The sequence below is a fragment of the Anastrepha obliqua genome, chromosome 3 (assembly GCF_027943255.1).
Source record: "Anastrepha obliqua isolate idAnaObli1 chromosome 3, idAnaObli1_1.0, whole genome shotgun sequence".
Taxonomy (NCBI): domain Eukaryota; kingdom Metazoa; phylum Arthropoda; class Insecta; order Diptera; family Tephritidae; genus Anastrepha; species Anastrepha obliqua.
The window spans coordinates 6,057,048-6,069,040 of record NC_072894.1 but is presented as its reverse complement, the minus strand read 5'-3'; the positions used below and the strand labels follow the sequence as shown (position 1 = coordinate 6,069,040).

Here is an 11,993-nt window from a genome sequence, read left to right as displayed (position 1 = left end):
TGGAAACTGGAAAAACTCATAAAACTTGCTCATAAAAAACACAGGGTTGGAAAATGCTTTAAATACTTATATTCTCATAAAAGGATTCCATTTCTGGGGGGGGGAGAAAAATGTATCTCTTAAAATTTATCTTTATCTTGTTTTACGCAATTCATGAAATCAGGGCTTAGAAAATAACTTCTTTTAATTTTATTTTCGTAATCTGCATGCCTCTCTCTTGCCAATAAATGCTAATTTGGACTAGGCAAGCAATTGAGTAGTAAAGTCCTCTTTCAACGAACAAAACTAACACTTTATAAGGCCCTTCTCATGCCCGTCTAGTCGTGCGGTGCAGAAGCCTGAACGTTGAGAATATCCGATGAGACGTCCAATGGAGTGCTTGAGAAAACGATTCTGCGGAAAATTTTTAGACCTTTGCAGGTGATGAAAGAATGAGCTGTACGAGTTTTACGTGGACATAGACATAGCGCAGCGAATAAAGTTGCAGTGGCTTCGTTGGCTGGGCTATGTCGCCTGATAGCAAATGCTCCGGTGTATGCTCTGAAAGTATTTGATGCGATACCAGCTGGAGGAAGGGCTCATCTGGGTTGGAAATACCAGGTGGAGAAGGACTTGGCTTCACTTGGTGTGTCTAACTGGCGTCGGTTAGCACGAGAAATTACTGGCTTGCTTTGTTAGACTTGGATAAGAACGCGTAAGCGGTTATCGCGCCAATCAAGAAGAAGAAAAAGAGTCTGCATGAAGGTGCAAAGTACTTTTGCTCTAGAAGTTTGTGAACATAATTTTTTTTTGCAAACTTTTCAGTGATTATTATTATTTTTTTTTTGTTTTTTGATTTGCTACAAAATATAATAAAATATATTTTCTTATAAAAACAGTATACATCGAAGTACCAAAATTTATAAAAACTTAAAATCAAATTACAAAGTTTTTTATAATATTTTTTGGGTATGCAGTTTAGTGCCTCATTTAATTTTGGTTTAAATAATTTTGTTCAAAGTATCTGCCATTACACAGTGCGAAGCTGTGCCATCTGCCGCTTACTCTCCTGCGCATTTACTCGATAGAACCGGGTGTTAAAAGTTTTGAAACATTGAAAATATTGTAATCAAATTTAATTCAATGCTGACAATTTACTATAACTCAATTATATAAATTTCACTTAAGGAACACAGCAAAATGATCACAAAAAAATTTCGCCTACACGTAACAAATTTAATACTAAATAAATTAATTAAAACTAATTTAACTTTTAACAATTTCGCGCAAATCAGTTTGTAAAAGTATGATTTTCAAACGCGAACTTTAGTAAAAATTGCTATAAAAATTAGAAAAACCATTTGCTCAATTTTTAGTATCACATTTTAAATTCCTAACATTATTTTATAATTTTTTTTTTATTAATTTTTTTTGCTATTTTCAACAATTTTTATGCGGTTTATATTGTTGTTGTTTACCTGTTGCGTGTATGCATATTTTATATTGCTTTAAGTTATGTATTTATTCATTTCGATAAGTCTAAAAGGCATAATTCATCATTTAAATTTTAATAAATATTTATTTACATAATTTCTTGTATAATTCAATCACCCTTTAAAGGGACTTACACATTTGCAGCTTACCAAACCACTTTTCAATGGTAATTACTGTTATTATTATTACTATAATTTTTTTTAATATACTAATTTGTTAATATTAATTTTAAGAGTTGTAGAAAAGCGTTATAAAAATATTTATTTTCTGGAAGCGATATTTTGCGAGTAGTTTCGGATTGTAAAAGTTGTTGCAATTGCATTTCCCCGTGGCATACCCTACACCTATACATATTTACATCTCATCATCAGTTGCTCATTTAATATTCTTACTTTTTCTGCATTTCACTCACACTTTTTTTAATTTTTTCTTTAATTTTTAAAGGCTTTAGATTGAAAAAATTGCTAATAAGTTTAGTAAAAAAGTTTATATTTATTTGATTTTATTTGCAGTTGTAGTTATTTTTGTTAGTGCGTATTTACAATAAATCTACGGTTTGTTGATAAGAAAAATCTAGCAGAAATATTTATTGGCAAAGTTAAAACTTGTCTTTACTTATTATTTAACAATATTTGTTGTATTCCTAAAAAAATATTTAAGGCACTTCCGTGTGACGGAAATTTCAACGGCTGTTGTTTTTCTTCGACTCAGTTTTGAATTTATATACCTACATAGTCCTGTTTTTACTAATTCGTACTTATTTTACTAATTTTTAATAAATACTCGAGTTAAATAACTTTTTTCATACATCACTTGAGCGGAAAGGGAACCGCGTAGAAGTAGCTAAGCCGATGAGAAAGAAAAAAAAAATGTAGTCCCTGGTTAGTTACTAAAAAAGTAGCAGGCATCTTCCACTTGATCTTTGCACAGCAAAGAAAGCCATCTATTCAACTAACATAAAGGAGTATCACAGAAAATATATATAAAAAATATAATAAAATAAAATAATAAAATACTTATATACGAGTATACAGTGAAGGACTTAAGTGTACATCCAGCAGCATATTTTCTTATTTCCGCGAAGGCATACAATAATTGAAAAAACTGTTGATGTATTTTTTTTTTTTTTTGGGAACTCATATTTATTCATAAATTTACAAAAATTAAATTATTTCACTTGCCTTTTAACAAAAAAAAAAAAAAAGAAATAACAAAACAACCCAAAGCGGTGGGATAAAAGTTTGCATCTGATTTGGTTCACTCAAGGAAAGCGAGCATTTAAAAGTAGCTGCTAAGTACCGTTACTAATACATTTCAGTTGATAAACTGTCATTCCTATTAATTGCATGTAATTGTTTATTTCGTGGTTTGTGGGTGGTCTTGTCAAGTGCATAAAATAATGAGCCTGAAGAAAGAAATATCTTCTGATTTAAGAGGTTAGGGGGTCAGAGTTTCAAAAAATTGTATTTTTTGTTTTTGCTTAAGTTTGAAGTGAATCCGACAAATACTTTTCGAGTTATTCAACAATTAACAAAGTGGCGCTTGGGCGCTACGGAGCATTCGAGAGCAAGTAGCAAAACTTTAAACTATGTTTTTTGAACTGGTGATCACTGTAACTTAAAAACCGCTTGGTAGATTTCAATAAAATTTATACTGCTTTTGAAAAACATATAAACTCATGTCTGATTAAAATTTTCGATCAAAAATTTCAATTTTTTTTAAACAATTAATTGTCGTTTTTTTCTCAAAAATCTGAAAAAAAAACAAAAAAACAAAAACGCTTCGATCAGGCACAAGATTATCTATTAATAAAACTAATTTCTCTTGTCCGATTGATTTTAGATGAATGCCCAGGACTTGTGATGTTCACCGCAAGGGACTTATAAAGAAACGGGCTCCACACAAACAGCGATAACTTTAACAATTATTAATTTTCTTTTTTTAAATTTACCTAAAGTCAAGTCGAAACATGTGTATTAATGATATCTTTTTATTTTTGTAAAACAAAGCAACTGACTAGCAAAAGAAAAAATGATTGAAAATCATAATTTTTTCGGGCCTCTGACTACCCCTAACCCCTTAAGAAAATTGTTGGTTGTATTTAACCACAGAAAAGAAAATAAATCGTACGACGAAATGGCAAAAATAGCCAATTTAAGTCGGGCAATGGTACAGATGATTGTTAAAAACAACGAAGAGACTAATTCTTATGAAAGTATTGGTTGGGGAATAAGTTGGTAGCGTTTTTATATTTTCTTTTATTTTACAACGACTTGTTTGCTGTTTGGCAAAGGGTAAGTATTCATTCGATAGAACTCTTTCTCCTCTACAAAACTATGTTAATTGTATTTTTGAACTATTTAATTTTTTATACGTTTCGAGGATTAGAAATGGAATACCCAGGAGGCAAGAAACAAAATTTTCGACACCTGCAGAACTGTCGCCAAACCTGTCGTGAGTTGGCGGAAAAAATTAACTGTGATGATAAAACGATTCTCAATTCCAAATTTCAAATTTTGAGCCTGAATACCTCACGAACTCAACGAAAAAAACAAAGAAATCGCCTTCAAATTGCTTCTCAGCATCTCCCCCGCCATAGAGCAACAGCGGTCATAAACATCGCCTTTTGTATCGAATCGTCACGGGAGATGAGAAATGGTGGCTACACATCACTAGGAGATACATCCTGGAGATACACTCAAGTCGAGAGTGAAGCGGGATCTTCATCCAAAGAAGATTATGATATGTGTTTGGTGGGACTGGGAGGGCATGGTGGACTGAGAAATGCTCGAAAAGAATGCCACGATCAACAAGGAGCTTTACTTTGCCCAGCAACACCGCGTGAATGAGGTTACTCGACTGAAAAGGCCTGATTGACATGGTCAAACCATACTCCTTCACGATAACGCCAGACCCTATGTTGCACAAGTCGTCAAATCCGCACTCCAAGAGCTCGAATGGGAGGTCCTTCAGCATCCGTTGTATTTTCCGAACTTTGCAGCTTAGATAACAAAGAGGACCTTAAAAACTGGCTCAACAACTTCTTTGATGCCAGTCCAGTCGATTTTAGGCGCAACGGCATCAACAATTTGGTCGAGAAGTGGGAAGAGGTGGTAAACAGCAACGGCGCATATATAATTTATTAACTTATTGATATAATTATTGTTTTTTGTTTAAATAAAAATCGTTGGTAAAAACGCTACGAACTTATTCCCCATCCCAATATAACTAACAACAACTGCAGCTGATTTTCCGACTAAATTCAACATTTCCTAAATTTCCTGAATTACGACCAATCGCCATCTCCGCTTAAAAACGGAAGCATGAAAATCCAATAAAGCGGCAAAATTCACAACCATAGAGGAATAAGAACAAGCATAACAATAACCGCCACCAACAACATCACCGAAAATAAATTTCATCACACCAAATAACCTGGCCGGATGACATTTTCTCCGTCGAGTGATAAAATTCTACAACACCCATACGCCCTAAACCGGCGATGAACGAACATTCCGTTGAATAAACATCCTGTTATATGGTTTAGTAGTGTCTTAAAGTAGCAAGTAATTTATACATGCACATACACACACACACTAACACGCAGCGTGGTCACCTGTGTGTAAATGAGAATGATCATGATTGTGTCAACATGCCACACCGTGTGGCAATAACCGCTTTGCCGTATGCATTTCATGTCACTTCCTTCGAACTCACACTTAAGTGGCGCCTTTCGTTGCTTTTTGGTCCTTGCCTCACAACAACTACTCGTGCAGCAATCCTTAACTTCTGCAGACAGAGAAAGTTTTATGCCTTGTCCAATTTGCTGTCCAATGAAATTGCTAACTTGAGTGGATTTGGAGATCTAAGCACATATCTCTACATATTTACACACACTCACAAACGCACGTGTACAAACAAGCTTTGTAATGCGAAAAAAGTGCTGTAGAGTTTTATGACGGCACGACGATGACACGGCGCGTACAAATTGCGTTTTTACTTCACACTCTTCCGGTGTGCTTTCGTCTGCCTCAACTTACTCATACTTATGTACATGCGAGTATGTGTGAGTGTTAGGTACGAGCAGCCGGCATCCGTGCCTATGTTTGCCAGGAAGCGGATATGTAGCGGATTTTCATTTCTCGTGTCACCTTCACTAAACTTCCAGCGGTTTTTTGGCTGTCGGTACATAAAAGAAGCGGAGCTTAGCTTGATGGCCCAGCAAATGAAAGATCCATACCAACTATCACAACACGAGGATATGAAAATTCCTGAAGCATTTCTTTTAATAACATCCGAGGAATGAGTAGATTTATACAACTTCCCTTTTAACGCCAGATAATTGTTTATAGGTTTTACAAATATTTTCACTTAGAATAAATGTCCAATTTGTTTAACGATGAAAATTTAAGGAGAGGCTGATGTGCTGATTGTTATGCTAAGTCATCAACTATAGTTGAGGGATATAAATAGGAAAGGAATTCAGTTAAGAGCCAGGATTTTTTAGAGCTTAGTGAAGAAAGATTATAGTGATACGAAACTCTTCACTGCACTTCAAGTCACTCGCATACAATAACCATCAGTCAAGGAAGATAGAACAAAGGTTTGACCATCCGAAGCAAAAAGTTGAGATCAAATTTGGCTGTTGCGTCATAGGAGACTTGGCAAATCAATTGTGCCTATTCATTTCACACGAACTCTTACGCCCTTCCCGTTAGTAGTTATTCAGAAAAACGTTTGATGGCTGTACTAATTTTTTCTTGCATAACCAGCACAATCTCTTTCTTCGTAAGCAAGCTGCTGTCATATCCACTGTTACGTCAACAAATCAGCTGATTCCTTCAAAATCGATTAGAGCCGTTAATCGTCTGATGTTGGTCACACATTTTGTACTCTCTTCATCGCGGCTGCAACGGTTACATCGCCGTATAGCTAATTTCTCTTTACGCTGTCTTAACGCACGTCATCAGAGAACACGGCAGTAGAATTCTGCCCACTCATTTCACACGTATTCAAAAACTCGTCCAATCGATTGTTGCTCAGACGACAGCGAAGTAATATAAACAATGGCTGTGTTGATTTTTCCGCATATATTAAGTCCCGTGGCTAGACACAGCGACACTGCGGGATACTGTGAGGCGGATGAGCAGTTTGCTCCTACGAAAGATGGGCTTCGCGCCAACTCAGCGAGCGCTGCGCAAGTACACAAACTTATAAGGTCGCGGAATCCTTCTGTGAATTGGAATCGTGTGTCGGATCTTCTGAGGTTAACAAAAACTCAGCTCTCGAATTTCGTGGGTGCCCTTGCAGGACATTAGCCGCGAGGAATATAAATATGCTGTGATACTTGGAATTACTTCATGCCCTTTTTGCGTCGGTTGTATGGAGGATGAGCTGGAATCATCTCATCATTAGCTGCCCTGCTCTCGCGGGGCTAAGATTTTGGCATCTTGGTTCTCACTTCCTTGCCACGCTTGCTGATATAGTAGGCATTGACATTAAGAATCTGATGAACTTCATCAGCAGCATAAGTGATTGACGCAACCGTAACACAGTCATCGTTCATAATCCACACACACTAAACCCACCCTCCCGACCACCTCACCCCCATCTCTCTCCGCCCACCGCTTTCGCCCCATCGATCTTCCTCTAAGTTACTTCCTTCACAAAGGATGAACTATTTTTCTTCGTCCAAGTGTGCTCACCCCTTGGGCAACCATTTTAACCTAACCCGTGTCTAGAGAGCAGTGAGTGACGATACTGCATGATTCATTCTCTAATAAACTGATAAGCCGTTTCGGTGACATATCCTAACCACCAAGGTCGCCTGATCTTAAATTTCATGAAATCATTTTTCTAGCTCAGATTCTGTAATTTCAAAACCAAAATTCTTGAAAGAGAAGCAAGAGAATACTTTAACCCCGTACTCAGGTATCACAATGGGACTTAGGACCACCGAGTGTCTTGTCTCAGACAAGCAACCTGGCTCAAATTCACGTGAGCATCTTTTGAAGGCCTCGACTACAAAAAGTACTCAGCACTTTAACAAAGTATTGAATATTTACCGTAGTTACTCGCAACGGAATGTATCGGCTACCCCTCATATGAGAAGAACACAAGCTATTAAGCGCTAATAAATAAGCTTTGAAGCTTCAAAGCTCAGTCGCTAAAAAGTAGTACAAAAATAGTCACTTATACACCATTTAGTCCTCACTCCCAACTGGGCCGCTTTCCCTAATTTAGCGAATCAAAAAGATACTCAGTTTTGCTCAAAGCTCGGTATGAGGAGCACAACGTCCAGAAACCGCAGGATTGCTTGTCATTTTCAATTTTTAATTTCTAAATATCAAAACTAATTTTGAAACTCAAGCCTAAAAGTACGTTATAATGAATACCTTCGCTAGGTTACATTAAAAAACTTGTAAGCTTTCAAACAACTTTATATCTATTCATCAACACATCCCCCCCATATGAGTTTGGCGCCAGCGTTGCATGTTTCTTAAAAGGAAAACGAATAAAAGTAAACAACTAAGAGATTTATGCCAACTTTGAAATAATCCAAAGTCGAGCAACAAAAACGCACAATCGCAATGAACAAATAAGGCTCACAACTGCCTTACAACTTGCAATTTGCAACTGTGGCGCAAGAAGGCGGATCGAAAGCCTAGCGGCAATACCTATACAATACGATGGAGGGGGGTGGCAAAAGCATGATAGTACAGTACGTACAGTATGCACAGCGAACTGCAGGAGGCAGGAAATCGTTAAGCAACGACAAGTGACTGCGGCAAAAGGCGAAAAGCGAAAGTAAATTCCCACGCCTGTGCCACAGGGAGTAGTGGTAGGAATGCACCGGCAACACAATGCACCATCCAGAGCACTTGGCGTGCAGTTTGGGTGGGTGGTTATTAGTGGTGGAGGTAGTGCCTGTTTGGTGCAAGCGACCTGCTGCATACGGGAGGCAGAGTAGAGGGTGAATCCTTAATTACGCTGTGACACGGAATGCGCGACTACGGCCGCCGAGTTGATGGCGGTGACGACTCTGTTTGTATTTATAATTACGCGATGGCTTTGGGGGCGTGAGGAAGGGTCGAAAGTATAAAAGCTGCAATGCGGAGATTTGCGTTGAATTTTTGACCCTATTCCCAGCTCGAATCATCAAGTGAGTAAGTGCAGGTGTGCGCGCAGTGCACAATGGAAATTAGTACTTTTAACGACGAATGAAGACGAAAGGCAGGAAGAAGGTATCGGATGTGTGGCGGACTTGCTGCTTGCGGGAAAGTTTTCGCAAAAGTAATGTGATTATTTTGAGTTGAAGAACTAAGGAAATGGGAACATGGCTTGAGCATTAAATACAGGAATATTTTAGACAAAGCGTTTCAAAACAGTTATTGGAAATGCTCACAAAAATTATCTAAAATTTTATTAAAGAAAGAGGTTTACTAAGCTGTTAATGGTAGACACATCAAAAGCTACCTTTATTTTACGATTGTCTCTTTCAAAAGAACTAAAGAAAATAAAAACTGCTACGAATAAAGGAAAATTTAGTACGAAGGGTGCCTAATAAGTAAAGGGGGGTTTCCCATTCCCCGGCTTAAAAAACTCAATTTTTTTTACCGATTCTTGTTTATTATACTTTCAAAGAACACTGTGCAAAATTTCATGACAAAATTCGTTAAATTGACGAAGTTATGCGTGATCAATGAACTCGGCTCGCTCCATAATATTGAGAAAGCGCGCGAGCAATAGCCGAGTTTTACAAAGCTCGAATTTTACGTCGGGGTCAGCAAATGGTACAAAATCATTTTTTTTTTTTTAAGAGGAAGAGGGAGTACTATATGGTCCTGGAAAAACTGATTAACACGAAAATGCTGTGAGTCTTAAATATATACCTTTTTTCACATAAATATTTGAATGGGTTTTTCTCACAACAGCATTTTTCTATACGGCCATGATATCTCGAGAACTATTCGGTCGATTGCTGTCAAATTTCACACGAATCTCGAAATAATATCTGTCTTTTTCATAAACTACGGAAAATAAGATACATGCATGACATTTTTTTATAAATAAAAATCCGAAAAAACAAACTTTATCTTTCAACCATCGCAGTTATATTAATATTCGAAACATTTTTCTTTTAATAGCTCATACTGAAACTATATTCATAAGGAGTAAAATGGCATTTGAATTTTTCCTTTCAGACAACCTGGAGCTGAGTTATCGTGACGCCTAGCGACCAGGAATTTTCATAGAAATTTCACCTCGAGCGTTGTCAAAGCCACAATGTTCCAGAAAATCGACCAAACATTTAAGTTGATTTTATATAATGCATAATAAATATGGCTGTAAATTTTCCAAATATTCAACTGATAGTTTTCCTAATAAAAATTCGTAAAAAAACCGTATTTTTTGGCATTTGAAATGGGAATCCCTCCTAAAGAGACTTAAGCTGTAAAATTTTTATATACGATTACAAAAATATTTACTTATTATTATCATCCACACACACCGTTATATGGTCAATTTTATCATACGGTTCGGTAGCAGAACGCTCTTAGAAGAGACTACAGTATAAAATTACTTGGCAGAATACAAAGATCAGCCTGTGCAATTGATCATATCCTAGGGAGGCTTTAAATGCTCTGACACATGTTATCCCGATAGATCTCCGTATAGATAAAGTGGGTCGCTGGAAAGAAAAAAATACCAGTCTAACGGTTAGACTTGATAGAAGTGAAACCTTCCGTAAAACAAACTGAGAGAGAATAAGACGAAAGCAGCATTAGGAGCGGGATAATTATAGGTTCATTATAATATTGCTATAAAGTTCATATTTTATTTTCTTCATTTTATCATTATTCATCCTCAATGTTTTCAATTTCAACAAATGATACGAGTGGCTTATGATAGATAAAATATGATACAAATGCTTTGGTTTCGATGTTGTCAAAAAAATACCCAAACGGACCGAAGAAACAGACTTACAAATTTCTTCCATTTTCGTCTACTTGTATTCATATAAAAATGTATGTCTCTTCCCACCAAAGCTAAATGTATTAGTATATTTTTTCTTGTATTTATTCAAGGCTGAAATCCCGGCGGTACTGCAATACTGGGCCAACCCGTGGCAGAGAAGGAGTAAGTCCATAAAACACTCCGCCCATTTCCAAAAATTAGTTTAACATTTGTTGTCCTCCGATGGAGGATCTATCAGATGTTAACTTGATAACCACACTACCTAGTCAATACATTTTAAATAATAAACCTAATAAAACTCTTGAGAATTACACGCTCACAAAAATTATTTATATCAACATATAATATAACGCTTCGTAACTAAATAACTTTTAGGCTAGCGACAACAGCATGGCGCGGTAGCCGATCGACTAGCAATGTGAGCTTCCGGTCCAAAATCCTTGGTTCGAATCACAAGAAAAAATAAAAGTTATTTTTATTTAGTTCGTCGCTACTTTTATATCAACATATAATATAACGCTTCGTAGCCAAGTTGGTCGCTTTTTTCGTTTCACTTTTCCTCAAATCACTCCCAACGATTCTAAAGAAGTTTTCACTTCAAAAACAACTTATGGTTATACCAGTCTACTATTCCGACAAACTCAGTTCATCCCGTTGAGAACTAAGTACATCGTCCCCACGGTGACTTTCAAAACAATTTTTGCCACTCTCTTCATCTTAGGAGGAATGAAATAAGGGACTTCTACTAAACAACTTCGATGCAACACTCTATACAGGTGGTTAAAAATACATTGTGGTATTCGAGTTGGTATATATTTTCATAGACTTAAAATTCAAAAATCTGCTCATCTCCCTAATGCCTGTAGTGTCTTCCAGGTGGAAGTACAGGTAATCGGAGAAGCTTGCAGACTATTAATCGCAGAATTCTCTTTTAAACGCAATATGGCTATTCTTTCGAATAGTCAAGCTGCAATTCAGGCACTGGATTCCACTACAAAAACCTTTAAGCTGGTGAAACAAAGTAGGAACCACCCTGAGTGAAAACCACAAAGTTACCTTAATCTGGGTCCCTGGGCATCAGAATATTGAAGAAAATGAAAAAGCGGACGAGTAGAAAACATTCTTGCAGAAGCGGTATTCACACCACTGCGAGCAATCAAGAATGCAATCTCCCCAAAATATCTACAAATCGCGGGTTGTAGATGGAGAGACCAGACAACCACAAACAAACATAACATTGACAAATATGAAGCGAAGGGACGCCGGCAGGCTCATGGCAGTGCTAACGGGCTTCTGGCCCATAAGAGAGCAACCAGCCATATTGGGTATACCTTACAATACTATATAATGTCATAATTTTAGTCAACCGAGACAAGAGAAACTATCTCCCACTTCCTCTGTGAATGCCCTGCTCTATGGAAGGCGAGGATGTTAGCCCTTGGCCTTTTGAAAACCTCGAAGAACTAGCCGGTACAGACATAAACCCCCTTAAGGTATCTCAATCGCACAGACATCCAGTTCGTGTCGTGACGGAATAACCG

General features: G+C 37.0%; 1 pseudogene; it reads right to left on the bottom strand.

Moving 5' to 3' along the window:
• Window positions 1–10,553: 10,553 nt before the first annotated feature.
• LOC129243282 (U2 spliceosomal RNA) lies at window positions 10,554–10,737 on the bottom strand (annotated as a pseudogene).
• Window positions 10,738–11,993: the final 1,256 nt, after the last annotated feature.